Genomic DNA, 20,937 nt, shown 5'->3' with positions numbered 1-20,937 from the left:
GTGTGTGTGTGTGTGTGTGTGTGTGTGTGTGTGTGTGTGTGTGTGTGGGTATTGAGGATACAAACTCAGGTCCTCACATTTTCACAGCAAGCATTTTATTAACCTCAGCCCTAAAAATGACTTTTATGTACAAGTTTACATTCCCACCAGCAGTGGAGGAGGGTTCCCCTTTCTCCACAACCTCTCTGGCATGTGTTGTCACTTGAGTTTTTGATCTTAGCCATTTTTATGGGTGTAAGGTGAAATATCAGGGTCATTTTGATTTGCATTTCCCTGATGACTAAGGACATTGAGCATTTCTTTAAGTGTTTTTCTGCCATTAGATATTCCTCTATTGAAAATTCTCTGTTTAGCTCTGTTCCCCACTTTTTAATTGGATTACTTGATTTGTTGCTGATTAACTTCTTGAGTTCTCTATATATACTGGATATTAGCCCTCTGTCAAATATTGGGTTAGTGAAGATCCTTTCCCAATCTGTAGCTAGTCATTCTGACAACAATGTCCTTTGCTTTACAGAAGATTTTCAGTTTCATGAGGTCCCATTTATTGATTGTTGCTCTTAGAGCCTGTGCTGTTGGTGTTCTGTTCAGGAAGTTGTCTCCTGTGCCAATGAGTTCAAGGCTCTTTCCCACGTTTTCTTCTAACAGGTTTAGTGTGTCTGGTTTTATATTGAGGTTTTTGATCCACTTGGACTTTAGTTTTGTACAGGGTGATAATATGGGTCTATTTGCATTTTTCTACATGTAGATATTCAGTTAGACCAGCACTATTTGTTGAAGATACTATCTTTTTTCCATTGTATGGTTTTGGCATCTTTGTAAAAAATCAGGTGTCCATAAGGTGTGGGTTTATTTCAGGGTCTTCTATTCCACTGATCTACCAGTTGGTTTCTATGCCAATACTATGTAGTTTTTACTATTGTTGCTCTATAATACAGCTTGAGATCAGGGATGGAGGTACCTCCAGAAGATCTTGTACAACCACTTTAGAAATCAATCTGGTGCTTTCTCAATTAGGAATAGTGCTTCCTCAAGATCCAGCTGTACCACTCCTAGGCATATATCCAAAAGACGCTCAAGTATACGACAAGGACATTTGCCCAACCATGTTTGTACAAGCTCTATTTGTAGTAGCCAGAATCTGAAAACAACCCAGATGCCCCTCAGATGAGGAATGGATACAGAAATTGTGGTACATTTACACAATGGAATACTACTCAGCAATTAACAACAAGGAAGTCATGAAATTTGCAGGCAAATGGTGGGAACTGGAAAAGATCATCCTGAGTGAGGTATCCCAGAAGCAGAAAGATACACAGGGTATATACTCACTTATAAGTGGATATTAGACATATAATACAGGATAAACATGCTAAATTTTGAACACCTAAAGAAACTAATCAAGAAGGAGGACTCTGGCTAAGATGTTCAATCCTCATTCAGAAAGGCAAATAGGATGGACATCAGAAGAGGGAGAAAACGGAACAGGACAGGAGCCTACCACAGAGGGCCTCTGAAAGACTCTACCCTGCAGGGTATCGAAGCAGATGCTGAGACTTATAGCCAAACTTTGGGCATAAGTGCAGGGAATCTTATGAAAGAACTGGCAAATAGTAAGACCTGGAGAAGACAAGGGCTCCACAAGGAGAGCAACTGATCCAAAAATTCTGGGCACAGGGTTCTTTTCTAAGACTGATACTCCAACCAAGTACCATTCATGGAGATAATCTAGAACCCCTTCGCAGATGTAGCCCATGGCAGTTAAGTGTCCAAAGAGGTTCCATTGTAATGGGAACAGGGACTGTCTCTGACATGAACTGATTGGTCTGCTCTTTGATGACCTCCCCCTCAGGAGGCCACAGAGGAAGACAATGAAGCTACTCCTGATGAGACCTGATAGACTAGGTTCAGAAGGAAAGGGAGAAAGACCTCCCCTATCAGTGGACTGGGAGAGGGACATGGGTGGAGAAGAAAGAAGAGTGAGTTTGGGAGGGGAGAAGGAAGGGAGCTACAGGTGGGATACAAAGTGAATAAACTATAGTTAATAAAAATAAAAATTAAAAAACAGAAAAAATGACTTTTATGGAGAGCTAGTATAAACTAAAATTTCTAAGAGTAGGAATGGCAAAAGTTTAAGGAAGTCAAAAATAGAAAGTCCAGTGATTAATTTGTCTAAGCTAAGTGAAACAGTATCTCTCTGGATATGACATAAATAAAATGGCCTATTTAATTATCTTTCTGAGACTCTTGAACCACCTTAGAGAGCAATGTAGCTCTCCAATACACCAATTATTGGGAAGTCATGTTTTAAATGCATTTCTGCTGTCCTATAAATAGCATAGTGTTAAAGCTCAGGATTTGCAGTAGAAGAAAGCTATGGTCTGTCAGCTTTTCAGTGATATGCTGGTAAGGGCCTAACAACTAGCCCCAGGACAGGGGATCTCTGATTTATAGCATTAGCCAGCCAATTTCCCACCCTTGCTATTTTAAGCTACCAATTCAACCTCGCTGTACAGAGCTTGGAAGGAATGAATAGCTGATCTCTGTTATACAGTACCTTCTCAGTACAGACAAAGTAGAAGTCAATCACCTCAAGAACATAGAATATAATCAATTAAAAGATGATAAGTATAATCTTAATGTATGTGTCACTTAGTACTATGTGATTTTCTTTTTCAGTAACAGTTGTGTTTAGCAACCAGCTTGCACAATTCCTGAAATTTAGGCATTTGGATTGTCAAGAGTCAAAATGGAGAGCTAGCTTAGAGTACTCTAAGATGACTGATGTTTGGGTGGCTGCAGGCCATAGGGTTAAGCAATAAAAACCATGTGTAAAGTAACCAATCACAGGTACTATGCATCTTCCCTAAGAGTGATAATTTGACGGAAGACCTCTGTGTTTGAGGTGATAAGTTCCTGTACACTCTTCATCTATGAAGAAATGCTGAGTCACATACAGAATACATATGTTCAGAGTTAGCTATATTTAATTTCAACTCTTCTTTGTTCTCTGAAGTGGGTTCTGCTCCATGTCAGCCTTTGCCATTGGTTTTGGTTGCTTTTTTTTTCTTCTTGAATCTATTTCCTGAGTTGCTTTTAGATTTTTTAATTTCTTTTTTTACTTCATTATTATTATTATTAATTTTTATTTTTCACAAATTAATGACTTTATATCCCGATGTAGCCCCCCTCATTTCCTCCCAGCCCCACATCCCTTTCTCCTAGTCAACTGATTGGAGGAGTCCTCCTCCCCTGCCATCTGATCCAAGCTTATCAAGTCTCATCAGGACTGCCTGGATCCACTTCCTCTGTGACCTGACAAGGGTGCATCACCAGAGGGAAGTGATCAAAGAGGAGGCAACCAAGTTCATGTCATAGACAACCCCTGCTCCCCTTACTCTGGGACCCACATGGAGACTGAGTTGCCTGTGGGCTATATCTGAGCAGGGGATCTAGGACTCCCTGCATGCACCAACCTCTCCTTGATTGGTGCATCAGTCTCTGCAGGGCCCCCTGAGTCCAGATTTTTTGCTTTTTTGCTCTCCTTGTCCCCTCTGGGTCCTTCTATAGCCCCTTTCTTCCATAAGATTCTCTGTGCTCTGCTCAAAGTTTGGCTGTGAGTCTTAGCATCTGCTTAGATACACTGTCAGGGGGAACCTTTCAGAGGGCATCTATAGTAGGCTCCTGTCCTATTCCTTCTCTTCCACCACCTCTGGTGTTTATCCTGTTTGCCATTCTGCATGAGATTTAAGCATCCTCCCTATGGTCCTCCTTGTTGTTTAGCTTCTTTAGGTCTGTAGATTTTAGTATGTTTATCCTATATTATATGGCTAATATCCACTTATAAGTGAGTATGTATTATGCGTGTCTTTCTGGTTCTGGGTTACTTCACACAGGATAGTCTTTTCTAGTTCCATTATTTACCTGCAAATTTAATGATTTATTTGTTTTTAATAGCTGATAGATTTATTTTCATTATCACCTAAGCAGCCTTTTATTCTGACATAAGCCAGGGTACTGAAAAGATATTCTCCCAGTTTCTTCCATTTATCCTGCACTGTAGCATCATCTTTCAAGAGAAAGAGTAAAACTACAAATTGTTTCAACCTTCCATTTTTATTACTAACATCTTCTTGGTCAAAGCACATTTCTTGGATAGACCGAGAAAGTCACTGGGAAGACCATTACAAGGCAACATGACACAATGTATACATAAGTCATAAAGAATTGAAACGATTGGTATATCTACTTCATTTATCATCATTAGAAAGAAGTTACTAAGTCACAGAATCATGTATTGAATGTGCTAAAATCTCTGATTACCAATTCTCAAGATGTTTTAGATGAGGTTGTTAAATCAGTTGTTGTCAAATCAGTCTGTAGGAAGTATCAGTCAACACAAAATCTTGCAAATGCTGCAAAGCAGGATGGTGTAGAGCCAGCTTACCAGCAAAACCCATAGCAAAAGTCCTTATCCAATGCTTCTTCTGTGTACAAGTCATTATATGATCAAGTTACCTTCCCATTCCACATCAGAGAAAATAAAACAGGCATAATTATCAGTTTGAAGGTTTTCTTTTTCTTAGTTACCCATTACACATGCAAATAGCCTAAATTAATTGTTCTAAAGATAGATGCCTCATCACTTCTTCAACAGGTACATAAAACTGTAATTAAGTAAATATCATCAAGGAAATTACTTGAGTTTAAAGTTTTCAATTTGCTATTTTAAGAGTATTTTAATTACCATTAATTCTGTACTTTTTCTATAAATTTACTTTAGGTAACTCCAGGGTCAGCTTCAGTTTATAGTAGCTATGAATCTTTGTCCATGGAGAGTTAAAGCTGCTGTCTTAGGTTGACCTTAGGTCGGTCACATGAGGTTTTTTTTTTTTTTTTTCCTACTCAAAGAATTCAAACACAGGTAAACCCTCATATTATAAGTAAAAATGGAAATTCATTCTGTTTCAAATAGAAGTAAACATGTTTCAGATACTTATGCTACTGGGGATGCAGGAAGCATAGGTCTTTAAATCTTGGAGCCTCTCCTCAATTTTGTTTCAAACCACAGTTACCATGGGCAGGAAATGATCAAGTTGTAATTCAAGAGACCACACCCACCCACACATACACACGCACACCCACACACGCCCGCATAAATAAATAAATAAATAAATAAATAAATAGATAGATAAATAAATAAATAAATAAAGCACACAAAATTTGAATTGTTGGTGTTTTTCGTTCCTTGGAAGAAAGGTGATTGATTCTCCTTTGTGAGTTTTTAAGTTTTTAATTCTTTTTTTTTCAGTTTCTTCTTCTTCTTCTTTTATTATTATTATCATTATTATTTACAATATATTCCCTTTGTATCCAAGTTGTAGCCCACTTCCTCACCTCCTCCTGGTCCCACCCTCCTTCCCCTATCCCTCTGCCCCTAGTACACTGACAAGGAAAGTCCTCCTCCCCTACTGTCTGACCCTAGTCTATCAGGTCTCATCAGGACTGCCTGGATCCTCTTCCTCTGTAGGTTGGCTAGGTCACTCCACCAGGGAGAAGTGATCAAGGATCAGACAACCAAGTTCATGTCAGTGACTATATCTTCTCCCCTTACTAATTGTTTCCATATGGAGTTTGCATACACATTCCATTTTGGTTGATTTCTCTCCACCACCTTCATTTTCTTGTCCCCCTTTCTGTACTGCAAAGATGCTTGCACATCCATGTTTATTGGCACTCCTTTGAATATAGAAAGAAATGTAACTAGCCTAGATGTCAATCAACCAGTAAATGAATAATGAAAATGTGATATTAAAAAAAAAAAAACTTGTAATAGTTAGTTCTGAAACTATACGCATATTTCTTTCATTTTGTGCTAGGTATGTGTACGAATACACATATTTTTCCTTCTTTCTCAGATATTTATGAATATCTCTCTCTCTCTGTTTGTGTGTGTGTGTGTAGACTAATGCAGGAAAATCACAAGTTCAAGGACTTCCTGGCTTACAGAGTGAACGTAAGGTCATCATTCTTTTTTTTTAATTTAATTTAATTTTTTTCTTATCAGTTACATTTTATTAACTCTGTATCCCAGCCGTGTCCCGCTCCCTCATTCCCTCCCAATCCCACCCTCCCTCCCTCATCTCCACTGTGCCCCTTGCCAAGTCCACTGATAGGGGGGACCTCATCCCCATTTATCCAATCCTATTTTATCAGGTATCATCAGGACTGGCTGCAATGCCCTCCTCTGTGGCCTAACAGGACTGCTCCTCCCTTGGGGGGTGGAGAGGTCAAAGAGCCAGTCATTGAGTTCCTGTTAGAAATAGTCCTTGTTCCCCTCACTATGGGAAACCAATTGGTCACTGAGCTGCCACAGGCTACATCTGAGCAGAGGTTCTAGTTTATATCCATACATGGTCCTTGGTTGAATGACAGTCTCTGAGAAGACCCTGTGCCCAGATATATTTGGTCCTTGTGGAGCTCCTATCCTTTCCCCATCATACTAACTCCCCTTCTTTCATATGATTTCCTGTACTCTGCCGAAGGTTTGGTCATGAGTCTTTGTATCTGCTTTGAAAACACTGCTAGTTAGAGTCTTTCAGATGCCCTCAGTAGACTCCTGTCATACGTTCAATGCACATCCCATCTGTCTTTCTAAACGAGGATTGATCATCTTACCCCATGTCTGCTCTCTTGATTATCTTTTTAGGTGTATAGATTTTATTATGTTTGTCATATCTTATAGGACTATATAAGTGAGTATATACCGTGTTTGTCTTTCTCCTTCTGGGATATTTCACTCAGAATGATCTTTTCTAGATCCCACCATTAGGTCATCATTCTTAATGAAATCCTGTATCAATAAAGAACAGAGCTAGGGATACAGCTCAGTGATAGAGTACATGCCTAGCACATAAGAATCCCTAGATCCAATCCCTAATCCTGGACAAAATATTCCATGTTCAGGTGTTCCTTAACAATAAAAAAATCACCATCTTACAAATGCTTACATTTTTATCTTTAAAGAAACACATTGCTCTAGAGTAGAGACAAAGTATGAGTGGTGAGTTGGTAGCATATGCCCAATGATGTGACCCATCATGTTGTAGTGACCCCAACCATGAAATTATTTCATTGCTCCTCATAAATGTATTTTTTCTTCTGTTATGAATCCTAATTTAAGTATTTTATATGTGACCCAAGGGGATCATGACTCACAGGTTGAGAAGTGCTGTTTTACAGAGTTCAGTGGCTAACTCGGCAGCAGTCCCCATGCAGTGTGCAGACGGGCTTTCTGTCCTTTCAGTGCTTGTGATGAGTATTTACTCATAGACTTCCCGATCTGAAATTAATCTGTCATTTTTGTCACTGTGCAAAAATGGTTTCTTCCACGACATTTGCTACTTTTTGTCTTATCTATTCTACTGTTTGTGTAAAATTATGAAACATCAATATTTATAAATAGCTTGGGGAATTTTTTGATGTTTTTTCTATTTCTTTCATTCTACTTATTTACAATTCTCTAAATCAATACTTCCAAAGAACACACTTACTACTTAGAGTTCCAGCGTCAACTATCATCATAAAACCAGTACCAGGGCGGAATAAAAAAAAGAGTAAACTAAAGGCATGATGCCATATTTTATACCTTTTTTTTGTTTGGATAATAGTCTCCCAAAAAGCTGCCAATGTCTTTCTTTTGAAAAAAAAAATCTTTGTAGTATGTACCAAATCACGAGAAGTAGGTTATTTGGATGAGGGTAATGTTACCTCTTACAGGTACATTCATTCTTGAAATGTTTTTTTTTTACTTGTTAGTGTCTTAGCACTTAAGAGAAAAAAAACCTTTGTTACCATTTGCTTATCAAATGAATGGAGATCATCACAGTTGTTGATTCTACTGTTTAAGCCAAAGCCATGATATGGCAGACTATTTCCCCAATATCCACCAACCATGAAAGAGGAAAAGAGGAGGCAGAGGGGTGGAAAAGGTTTCTGTGATTTGTGAGTTGAGGGATAGCAAACAGGTATGTACAAAGTTTCTAGAGTAGAACTGTAAGCTTTAAATCATATTAAAACCTGAACATATAATGCTTTCTATAAATTTATCTTCTCTCTCCATTTAGAAGACATTGTTGTGAAAAATACACACATGCCGTAAGAGTGAAGAAAAAACAAAAGCAAAAATGGGAGCCTTGAAACAAACTTAACATATCCAAATTAACTACTTGTGAAGTATGGGGGGGGGGATCAATCCTAGGTTTTGGCTGTTTGTCCCATAAGGTGATACTAATAAGTGTCATTTGTACACTCTACATGAAGGCATGAAGCAAAGCCATCACATGCTGTCCTGTGCAAAGCCATCACATGCTGTCCTGTACAAAGCCCTAGATTGGTTTCAACAGACATTGGAAAACTATCACACAAGCATGAGAAGTTAAATGCTTGGTTTGTTCTGTTCACATGACACCAGGCAGACTGGTCTGACTGACACACACCGACGCAGATCTTAATAGCACCTGTTTGGGTTTACATGTGTAAAGACATCCTTAAATGAGAGACAAAATAAACAGACTTCTGAGAGCTTATGGCAGACCAATGAGTACCTATTTGTTTAGCTTTGTTCTCTTTTCCTCCTTCCATACACCTACCTGGCTATTACCAAAAAAAAAAAAAAAATTAAAGAAAATAAAATTATACACATTTATTGATCCATAAATGGAAGAAATAATATGGAACAGAAACCAAGACAACCAGATTAGCAATATGGTGCTTGGCAAGAATGAAATAACTGTTGTCTGCTCTAGAGCTCAACTTTACAAGTAGCTAGACTAGTGGTTCTCAACTTATGGGTTGTGACCCCATTGAAGGTCAAAGGACCCTTTTGCAGGGGTCACCTAAGACTATCAGAAAACATATATATTTATATTAAAATTCATAACAGTAGCAAATATTAGAGCTATGAAATAGCAATGAAAACTTTATGGTTGGGGTCACTACAACTTAAAGAACTGTATTTAAGGGACATTGCATTACAAAGGTTGAGAACCACTGGGCTAGACAGAGCTGATTTTGTGTCAGTCAGCCACCTTTTCTTCAGTCTTAGGGAACAAGTACTATTTCTGAGAACTCAGTTTTGTGAAGCATTTAAATCACTACTTAAGCTGCACAACATTTTTGTGAAGGAAAATTAAATTCAGTGTGCGACTGTATTATAAGAGGAGTATCATATGAGAGATTGTTCTCTTTATCACAACTGTAGCATTAGCTAAATTAACAGAAGTCTCTGAGACCTGCTCTATGAATATCTAAAAGAGACTTCTTCCTTGTATTTCATGGACGGTGTCAATACCTCCATAGTATGGAAGATTAGTTCAGATGTCCCACAAAAATGTGAGAAGCCAATAATACTTTATGGGTATATGACATTTATCCTAAAAAGAAACTCTTACTATCATGCTTCTTGACATGTCTTGATTTAAAAGCCTTAGATATCAGAGAATAACCAAAATACTGCATAAAATATAACTATATTGTAACCATTATGTCATTTTATGTTAGGCATAATTAGTTTTAATACAACCTATGATTTGTAAGAATGAGACTTGTTGGCATTTTTTTCAGCTTAGAATACAAAGCTTCCAGAAGGCTGTTATATGGAATAATAAAGTTATTCTTGATCAACTATGATTCTGAATAGTCACACACTGACTAATAGTAAAGAGAATTTTTAAATATTAAAAAAACTGGTAAGTAATTGAAAAGCATTTGTAATCAAACAGTTCAGATGGCTGAAAGCTGCTCTACAGGAAGAAGACCACCTTCATTAATGGTGTTTAGATCTGGACATTGGGTCTTTAACAGGAAACTTTAGAGCACATTCAGAGAGCAATAAGGACACAGTCTTGAGACAGGCTACAGTATTTGCAAAGATTCTGCCTAGAGAAAAGAATCAGGTGAAACGTTTTGAAACACAGACAGGAGAAAAAAAGAGAGAAAATAAGGGAGGGAGGAAGGAAAAGAAGATGACGAGGAGACAGACAGATGTATAAAGACTATTTTAGTGTTATCGGTGCCTCCAAGATAAGTCGGAAAATGCTGACTCAATATAACAGGATGATTAGTTTGTTGTTTAGGTAGAATACACTACTTCAAGAGGTAACAGTTTCTCCAATATTAGACATGCCCATATACAACTTGCCTTAGCTATTATGAATGTGTTTTATACAGAGGAAATGCGTTAGTAAAAGAAATCAGCAATCTTAACAAAGTTTGACACCTTTATGAACGTTGTACAACATACATGAACACAGACTGAAATAACATCTCATTTATGTGTTGCCAAAACAGAGTGTCTTTGTTAGCAAAAGGTGATCATCTGTCTACATGCCCTTCACTATTTCCACTTTCTTGAAGTCCCTCCTATGAATAGCTACTGATATCTCACCTTGATAAGTATATTTAATACAAGTACATTCTAAGTGCCTGTCTACTTATCACCATTATAGAAGTGATAATTTACAGTAGGAAAAAATTTCTGATAGGAAAATACCTTTGTATCATCATAAAAACCCTACATAGTCCTCTCTCTCTCTCTCTTTCTCTCTCTCAGTGTGTGTGTGTGTGTGTGTGTGTGTGTGTGTGTGTGTGTGTGTGTGTGGTGTGTTGAGCCTACCTACCTAAAAACTCCTCACTATGGCTCTTGGAGAAGGCCTAGTTCAGATGGGGTCTGGAAAAGGAACTCTACCTGAGTGCAGTATAATAATATGTAATATATACATGTTACAGAGAAAGTCTCAAGGCCAGCTGTGACTGTTAAACTAGCCATTCTTGTACTAATGAGTCTATAGCAGATAAGACATATAATGCACTGATGTAACAATACAATCAAGGCAGGATCTGCAGAACATTTACCAAAATAGGAAGGCTTTGGGGTATTCAATAGGCTTTTGTTTTAGCTTAGAAAAAACTCTGGGAAACTAAGATGTGCTCATAATCATGAGAGCTGCTGCTCTAATTCTGCTGAGATAAAATGTTGGCACGCTATCTCTGTATTATATTTAAAGAGACACAAAAGCAGTGTTTCAGGGAAACAGTTCTGAACTGTGTTAAAGGGGAATATATCAAACGTCCTATCCATCAGTAAAAAACAAAAGGATGTTAGGTGTTGTCTATAATCTCAGTGCTTGGTAGACAGCCTGAGCTACATAGTGAATTCAAGTCAAGACTTTCATTCCTTTATCCCCTAAAATAAAATTACTTAACCTTTAACCCAAGGCAAGAAAAGTAACTTGAGACAAATTATAACTAAATTATGGCTTATTATGGCTACATACTTACCCACTCCTCTGCTCATCATGGAGACTTATTTCCAAGATTTCTCAAAAGGTTCTTAGCCAAGTCTACATCCTTGAATACGATGCTGTTCTACAGTAGATGATGAATAGCAAGAGCAGGACCACTGAGAAGAAGAGAAAAACATGGAGTAGTTTCATCCATAAAAAGACTTTTCATCATATGAAAGAAGGGGAGTTAGTATGATGGGAAAAGGATAGGAGCTCCACAAGGACCAAATATATCTGGGCACAGGGTCTTCTCAGAGACTGACACTCAACCAAGGACCATGTATGGATATAACCTAGAACCTCTGCTCAGATGTAGCCCGTGGTAGCTCAGTGACCAATTGGTCTTCCATAGTGAGGAGAACAAGGACTATTTCTAACAGGAACTCAATGGCTGGCTCTTTGACCTCCCCAGTCCCCCAAGGGAGGAGCAGTCCTGTTAGGCCACAGAGGAGGACTTTGCAGCCAGTCCTGAAGATACCTGATAAAACAGGGTCAGATGAATGGGAAGGAGGTCCCCCCATCAGTGGACTTGGAAAGGGGCAGGGTGGAGATGAGGGAGGGAGGGTGGGATTGGGAGGGAATGAGGGAGCGGGACACGGCTGGGATACAGAGTTAATAAAATGTAACCAATAAGAAAAAAATAAAATTAAAAAAAAGACTTTTCATTTCCCCACTCCATTTGTTCCAAGATTCTTTCTATCAACACAAACTTATTTAAATTTGACTAGTGACAGTAGAGGATGGTTCAAGAGAGCCTGATCTGTGGGCTATTTTGTTTAGCTTTATTCAGTTGTAAACTTAGAATAGCAGCATCTAAAGATTTTGCTTTAATAATCTATTGATATAGCATTGGAAAATAAGGACTGGGTTTTAAAAATTGAGAAAACGTACAATTGTTCCTTTGTGGCATTATTATATGTAATAGTACACAAATATACATATTATAAAATAAACTTTATCATAGAAAATATTGACAATTTTAGTATTTTTTTACAATTTTGGAGATATACTGCAATATCACCATAATATCCATTGTTCCTTTTTCTAACCAAATTATAATAACTCATAATCTATAATACCTCAATTTTTGCCTAAACTATAACAATATACCAATCTCTCTAGTCTCCCTCCATTCTGATCATAAAATGAAACAGATTCACCTTAGTGCACTACTTTGCAATTTTATGTCTGCCTAATGATATCTCCTCAGTAATGATAGAAAATGGCAGCATTATAATTTATTAAGCAAGTACTGATAAACTGTTCTCATTTATTGATCTAAGTAGTGGTTCAGATTAAACATGGGATATAAAAAGGATAATATAAATGACTGTCAAGTAGAAAATAGTAAAAGTGAACTAATTAGTGGAGAAATGACGAGAATGTTCATAAACATACTCATTAGACAACTGAAGACAAGGCAATGGAATGTTTTGAAATGGGGACCATAAATGGGAATTTGAAAATAAAGATGGGAGTCTAAGCATCAAGAAGAGATTAAAATTCATGAGCATACATGAATTCTCCAAGGAAATAGCTTTAAACAGGAAAGAACATAATGTCAAAGGTTGAACTTTAAAGAATATCTACCCTCAAGAGGACAGAATAGAAGCTAGAGTTGAGAAGCATTAAACTCACAGGCATGAAGAGATCTAGGCGAGGTCAGCACTACGGAGGTTCAGCAGAAATAAAATGCTGAAATATCAAAGAGAATGCAGATGAAAGAAGGCCTTGATATTTTAGTGATTTGAAAACCTTACTAAATTGAAATGACTTTTGAAGACTAAGAATCAGAAGGTTATAGTGATGATAAGTTTTATGAGGAATAGCAGTAAATGGAAGTGATAATAACTTTTACAGTACTTCCCAGCTTATGATGAATTTCTTGTATATATTGGAACAATATATACAATATAAAACTAACAAACTGGATAGTGACTTGTTCAAGTATAGGTAATTTTTAATTAAGTAGATTTGATGACAGGCAGAGACACAAGTAGAATCAGAGGAAGGGAAAAGACTGAAGAAGCTGGAGATGGGGAATGCAAGATAATGACAAACATGTGACAGGAACACAGATGAGCACAGATGCAGGAGCAAGTTTTACCAAGAACTATTAGTCAATGATGAGACCAAATGAGCTAACCCTTCAACCTTTCTTACTGCCCCCAAGAGTTTTTTCATTTTTAAATTAGAAAGCTTTCTACTCTATTGAGATATGATTGACAAATAAAACTCATATATTTAGAATGTTGTTTTGATGTATATATATATTTATATAAATGATTAGCACAATCAAGCTAATTATCATGTCAATCACTTCATCTGTGTGTGTGTGTCTGTATCTGTGTTATAGAAGTATAATTGATCTGTTAAAGAAAATTCCAACTATAGCATATATTTCTGTTTTCTATAGCCACCAATCTATACATAGCCCTTCAATACTCAGTCATCTCACAGTTAACATTTGAACTCTTTGACCAATAGATTCTCTTTCCTCTACCATTCACAAATAAACACTATCACTCTACTACTGACTTTAGCTTTTTGTTTTATTTTAGATTCTACGTACAAGTGTGGTCTTTCAGTGTTCATTGTACTGTGTCCAGTTTAGTTTATTTATCATAGTGTCTTCAATGTTAATACAAATGGTAGGCTCTCCTTTCTAAAAGTTAAATAATATTCTATTACATATTCACCAATTAGTGGATGCTCAAGCTCTCCCTTCTTTCTCAGCCTTGGATGGTATTGTAAACATACATGGGAGTGCAGATTTTTAGGTAAATTTCCAGTGGTACATTTGTTGTGTCATATGATAAGTCTTCTACTAACACCTTAAGACAGCTCCATACTTGTTTTCCCATTGTGCTTGTGCCAATTTACATTCCCACAAGCTTCCCTTTATATATGGAATATATTCTTGCCAACATTTGTTCTCTTTTGACTTTTTGATGATTATGTTAGTTAATATTGTGGATTTTTACTTCTATGATTAGTGGTATTGAGCATCTTATGTCTTATACTTGCAAGAATTTTAGATGTCTTCTTTAGAAAAAAAAAGTCTGTTTAGGCCCTCTGTCCATTATTTTTAATTGGGTTATTTCTATTTTCCTATTGATATTCTTATATATTTGGTATAATATTTATAAATATGTTCTATAATTTTTTTCTTGCATTACTTAGGACATGTCTCTGTGTTATTTATTTTGCTATGAAATACCTTCCAATTTGATGCAGTCTCTATTGTCTATTTTTGTTTCCATTGCCTGTATTTTTGGTGTCAAATACAAAATTCTACTTTAGGATCCATGCTAAGTGTTTACTCCATGCTTTCTCCTTGTCATGTGGTTTTAAATCTTTTGTTTAAGTCTTTAATACATTTTGAGTTAATTCATGTGTATAAGAAAAGGTCCAATTTCATTCTTTTTATATAATGGAAATCCAGTTTTTCTGATCCCTTTCTTTCGATGTGTATTCTTCATATTTCTACAGAAAACTGACTGCATATATGTGAGTTTAATTCTTAGTTTTCTATTCAGTTCCATTGGTCACGATGTCTGTTTTTATGCTAGTAATTTTGAGCACAATAATCTTTAAATATAGCTTAAAAACAGAAAGTGTAGTACCTTCAGCGTTTTAGCTCTTTGAAACATTTTATAGCTTCATGATATTAAAGAGGATTTGCTGTTTTCCTATGAAAGATGTCACTGCAGTTTTGTTAGAAATTTCATTGAATCTGTGCACTGCATTGGTTACTGTAGACATTTTTATAATATTTTTTCAGATGTATAAGTAAACTGATAACTTCCATTTATTTCCCATTTAAAAGTTATGTATTCAATGTTTGACAGTTTTTAATTAGTTTTTAATTTAGAGATCTTCCACATCATTAGTTAAGTTTATCCCTTAAACATTTTACTTTACTTTTAATTATGTGTGTATGTATGTATATGTCTGTGTGAGGGCATGTGCACAAGTTCAGATACCTGTATGTGACAGAAAAAGATGTTGAATTATTGGAGTTGGTTCTGAGCTGCCAGGCACATATGCTGAGGACTGAACTTTGGTCCTCTGCAAGTGCAGTTTGAGCTTTTAATGGCTGAGTCACTTTTCCAGACCCATTTTTATTCTTTTGAATGCTACTGAAAATGAAATTGCTTACTTGTTTTCTATTTTAAACAATTCTTCAGTAGTATATGCAAATACAAATAACTTTTGTGTGTTGACTTTTTATCTTGAAATTTTACTGAATTTATTCTGATTTTTGTGGCATTTTGGAAATATATATATATATATATATATATATATGATTTAGTCATCTGTAAATAAACAAATTTGCTACTTCCTTTCCAATTTGAATATTTTTGTCCCCATCTAATTATTTCAGCAAAGACCTTCAGTACTATTACATAGTTGAACAGAAATGACATTAATAAGCATTTCTGTCTTAGTCCAGATTTAGAGCTAAAAAGCTTTTCACTGACTTGATATTCTATGTGCACTTGTAATACCTGCCCCTTATTTTGCCAAGGTATATTTCTTGTACACTATAATTTTGAAGACCTTTTTCAACATGAGATGTTGAATATTTTTCTTGTACCTATTGATAATCATACAACTTTTTCATTATGTTGATATAGTGATTTAATTGATTTGCATATGTTGAACCACCACTTTGTTTTAAAAGCCTCAGCACTATAATCATAAATTTAACCCAAATACAGATGTTCTTGGTGGTTTAAAGTGATTACTAAACTAGTTCAAGAATTTTGTGCTACAAAAATGACTACATTTAAAAATTGATTTTCTTATTTATTACAATTTATTCATTTTGTATCCCAGCTGTAGTCCCCTCCCTCAACCCCTGCCAATTCTGCCCTCCCTCCTTCTTCTACTCCCATGACCCTCCCCTAGTCCACCGATATGGGAGGACCTCCTCTCCTTCCATCTGACCCTAGCCTATCAGGTCTCATCAGGACTGTTGGCATTGTCATCCTCTGTGGCCTGGTAAAGCTGCCCACCCCCCTCAGGGGGAGGTGATCAAAGGGCCAGCCACTGAGTTCCTGTCAGAGACAGCCTCTGTTCCCCTTACTAGGGTACTCACTTGGAGACTGAACTGACATGGATTATACCTGTGCAGGGGTTCTAGGTTATCTCCATGAATGGAAATCAATCTGGCATTTTTGTTTTGTTTGTTTGTTTGTTTTTTGTTTTGTTTTCGGACAATTAGGAATAGTGCTACCTCAAGATTTAGCTATACCACTCCTGGGTATATAACCAAAATATACTCAAGTATACAACAAGGACATTTGCTCAATCATGTACATAGCAGCTTTATTCATAATAGCCAGAATCTGGAAACAATCCAGATGTCCCTCAACTGAGGAATGGATACAGAAATTATAGTACATTTACACAATGGAATACTACTCAGCAATTAAAAACAAGGAAATCTGAAATTTGCAGGCAAATGGTGGAAACTAGAAAAGATCACCCTAAGTTAAGTGATCCAGAAGCAGAAAGACACACATGGAATATACTCATTTATAAGTGGATATTAGACATATAATATAAGATAAACATACTAAAATCTGTACCTATAAAGAAGCTAAGCAAGAAGGAGGACTCTCGGTAAGATGCTCAATCCTTATTCAGAAAGGTAAATGGAATGGACATTGGAAGAGGGAGAAAACAGGGAACAGGACAGGAGCCTACCACAGAGGACCTCTGAAAGACTCTATCCAGAAGGGTATTATAAGCAGATGTTAAGACTCATACCCAAACTTTGGAGAGATAGAAAGACCTGAGAGGGGCAGGAGCTCCACAAGGAGAGCAACAGACCCAAAAAAATCTGGGCCCAGGGGTCTTTTCTGAGACTGATACTCTAACCAAAGACCATTCATGGAAATGATTACATTTTTAAAAATGAGATTCTAAGTGTCCCCAAATAACAATGTTCTAACTTTGTATTTATAGTTCATATAATACTAATATACATATTTTTCATTTGATCTTCATAAATCTAGATATTACTTAAATCAAGGAAAATTAACTTAAAATATTTCAGTTGATTTCAACCTCCTATCAAGCATGAATTTTTGTCCTATTATTCATAATAAAGGCTTAGGAAACAGTAATATTATAAGAAGAAACTTAAAAACCACTGTCTTCATTTATTATGTATTTTGAGATTATTTCTATGGTTTTGGTACTTTTTTTGTTTTTTACCAAGGCATAAAGAACTATGATGCGCCTGGTGTAGATCATAAAAGGCAGGTTAGCCTACCCAAAGATTATATAGTGCCTGGTTTCCCTTGGCTTTGATAAAAGTCCTAGGCAACTTAAAGTAATATAAATAAGCACAAAGTCTTGCAATTCAGTTTAATGAGTCAGCACATTGTACAAAGTGTAGTACTTGGAATGTTCTAATAATATGTGCCTAAAATGTATGTCACAGGGGAAATAAAGATGTTTGGGAAGAAGTATAAGCTCTTTTGTACTTACAAGGTCAGGTTGTAGGAGCAGACAACTCTACCTGACAAGAGTTAATCTTGTGTTGCACTACAAGGTTTCTGACATAGAATAAGGATAGATCATGATAGACTACTGTGTTTTCCTTTATGCTTTACTAAATACTAAACTTCATATGTTTATATGTAGATCTATCAAATCTTCAGCTTCCAAGTGTCTATAATGACAGGGGAACTCAAAACAATGTGATACCAGCAGCATTTAAAAGAAGAATTGGTTCTGTCTATTGGCCAAGCTCAAATGAAGAAAGTTCAGAGGAATTAGGAATGTTTAGTTATAGGTTTAAACATACACAAATGAGGAGGTATTACTGTGAAATGCTGTTGAATAACACATTCCTCTGAGATTGAAACATTCCATTCCTGCAGAAAGCTCCTTAAATGAAAAGGTAAACAAATAATCAGGAAGTCCCTAAAACTTACCAGATTCACTAGGCCCTCCCTGCCAGAGTAGACAATAAATGCTGAGTACCACTCAGACCAAGAGAAGCTGATCTATAAAGAAGGTTCTCAGAGGATAAAGCTGCGAAGAAGTCCCTGAGACCAGACCAGCTCCATGGAAGAAGCAGAAAAACCAGATGAGCTGCCTAGGTTTAGACCAATCATTTGGTAAGGACACTCTAATTTGTTGAGCCCCAGTCTGTGCAGTGTACTCCAGGTTTCCCATCTTTTGTGAGCTGCCACTCATGCTGGGGAGGGCCTGTGATGCAGCTGTCTTTGAGTCTTTTTTTTTTTTTTTTTGCTCCTGTAAGTAACCCCAATAAAACACATTTGTTCACTAAGTTGACTTTGGTGGTATCCATACTTTGGTCTGTTGATGACTCCCTATCTGGGGGTAGAGTTGAATGTATTTACCACACAGTTTGAGGTAGGGCTCAAATGGTAGGGGTTTAGACTGTGATATCAAACAGCTAAGGTGCTATTTTAAATGATACCTGGGAACGTAAGAAAGAGGTTACATGAACTTGAAAATTTGTGCCAAAGGTTATCGAAATAGAACAGTGACTTCTACTGCCTCTTATGTGTATAATGGCATTCCTTTCTACTCCTACTTGTTTATTATACTTTGCTTTAATTGGTGGCTACAATTTATGCCTGATTTTTTGTTGTTGTTGTTGTTGTTGTTCTGCTTTATTTCAGTTCAGTCTGGTGGCTCTTTCTGACCAAAGAGTAGCATGTTTTGGTACTTTAGATATTTATGCCTGAAAAATAAATATCATAGGGTTTTCTAAAGGCACCTCGCTCTTAATAAATATAATGGTTCATGGCATTCTATTGGATCTCAACCCAGCTAGGTTTTAAGTACTGAGGAACTTTTAGGAATGTTACAGAAAGCAAACTCCTGCCTTCCCTGTTATGGTTATCTGAGATATCTGCCTCAGGTTCTTGGTCTAGTTGTTGATACTATTTGGGAGATTGTGGAGAACAAGACCTGGATGAAGTCAGGTCACTGGAGTCAGATCCTTGGAGGTGTAATATCCTTGGCCACTCCCTGCCACTATCTATGCTTTCTCATCTGCCATTATTGAACATGGCTTCCCACCATAACAGACTGAATATAACAAAACTGAACCAAAATAAACCTTTCCTCTTTTAAGCTATGTCAGCAATTTGGAAATAGTAATGGAAAGTAACTAATATACTCTCTTTGCCCATGATGCCCTACTCACAGCTGACCGAATGGGGTCTCCAGTAGGGATATAGATTCTCAGCACCTAGTATACTCTCCTGAATATACCAAGTGATAATATTTGTATGAGTTAGTGTTCTAACGTACACGTTATATTTTGCAATTATAAACTGTTGTGCAGTTTACAGTTTCTCTTGTGATTCATGAATTTAAGAATTCTCTGAAAGATGAACCCACTGTGCTTTGGTTCTCAATATCCAATTCTACTGATCTAGGCTTTTGAACATAAGAAATTCACCAATAACTACTGTCTTGTCCTTTCTCTTGACAGGTAGTAATTTACTCTCTCCTTGGGGACTAACCTACCTTAATACTGGAATTTTTTTTTTTCAAACACCAAAACAGAGATCCATCTTCATTAATGCCGAAGTTCATAACGAGGACATTTCACTTAATGACACCAAATTACCTTACACAGATTTTTATCAACCTGCAATTGTGCCAAGTTTTCTCACGGCTTATTTTATCTAAAGTGGGTCCTTCCATTTTATGAGACTTCAGTTAATTAGATTCACTTGTTTATGGCTAAATGGATGTGACTAGAAAAGGTAGCATATAGTAATCTATATGTGAATTGTGAATTGTTTTTATTAGTGAATATCAATGTTTAAAATTGGAAAATCAGTAAACACAGAACTTAAATAATTACCAATAGCCATAAATATAAAGGGGGAGAGGGGCATCTTTTGATCTCTTGATATCAAGAAAACAAAAATATTCCGAATCAGCAAATGGTAACAGAGGCCAACAGGCTGTCACCTGTGTCGACTTTATTGTTAAAACGTTTGCACCGTCACTGATTGCACTGCAATATTTTAGGTGGTCCTGGAAGCAATGGGGCATGCAAGGAAGCGCATCCCTGGAGGCCCACAGGTCCCTCTTCATTTTCCACTGTAACAAAGAACAGGTGATGCGCTCCCGCCTGCATTTTCAGTCAGAACAATGCCCGGCCCAGGGAGCGCACCGAGGCTTGTCTGTTCGGTGAGTGAGTGAGAAGGAAGGCTGACAAGTGGCTGTCAGCCGGCGGCGGCTTCCCGCTGCCTCACCTGTCCTGCGGCACCGAGCCGAGTTCGCGCTCGCGGGCCCCGCGCAGTCCTCAGGTGGCCGCTCATTTCTCACAGCCCGGCCTTCTGAGGACCCTGGGCGGCGCGGGCCTCGGTTTCCCAGCCTGTGCCCCACAAGCCGCGGCGCGCGCTCGCCTCAGCAGCCGGCCTGGGCAGTCCGGCCCGGCCGCCATCGCCCGGCGGCCGCGCGACGCGCCCGAGCCCGCGCTTCCCTCGCGCGCCCCGTCTCCTCTTCCAGCCGGAGGCGCCGCGGGCTGCGACGCCCGGGAGGCCGAGGGCGCGTGCGCGCGGCCGGCGGGCTCGGGGTT

At 37.5% G+C, this 20,937-nt stretch overlaps 1 long non-coding RNA gene across 2 annotated transcripts in view; it reads right to left on the bottom strand.

Annotated features, from left to right (window-relative positions):
* Positions 1–20,937, bottom strand: part of LOC129670424 (uncharacterized) — an 83,351-nt gene that overhangs the window by 61,075 nt on the left and 1,339 nt on the right. The window contains exons 1-2 of one of the 2 annotated variants that reach the window (XR_008719207.1): positions 20,612–20,883; positions 11,341–11,461 (exon numbers count right to left, since the gene is read on the bottom strand). This is a non-coding gene — a long non-coding RNA (uncharacterized LOC129670424). Of the gene's footprint in view, positions 1–11,340; positions 11,462–20,611; positions 20,884–20,937 lie in introns of those variants that run through there. The other variant, XR_008719206.1, reaches the window with a different exon arrangement.

Source organism: Psammomys obesus, unplaced genomic scaffold, assembly GCF_907164565.1.
Source record: "Psammomys obesus unplaced genomic scaffold, mPsaObe1.curated_primary_1811, whole genome shotgun sequence".
Taxonomy (NCBI): Eukaryota; Metazoa; Chordata; class Mammalia; order Rodentia; family Muridae; genus Psammomys; species Psammomys obesus.
This window is presented reverse-complemented; position numbering and strand designations above follow the sequence as displayed.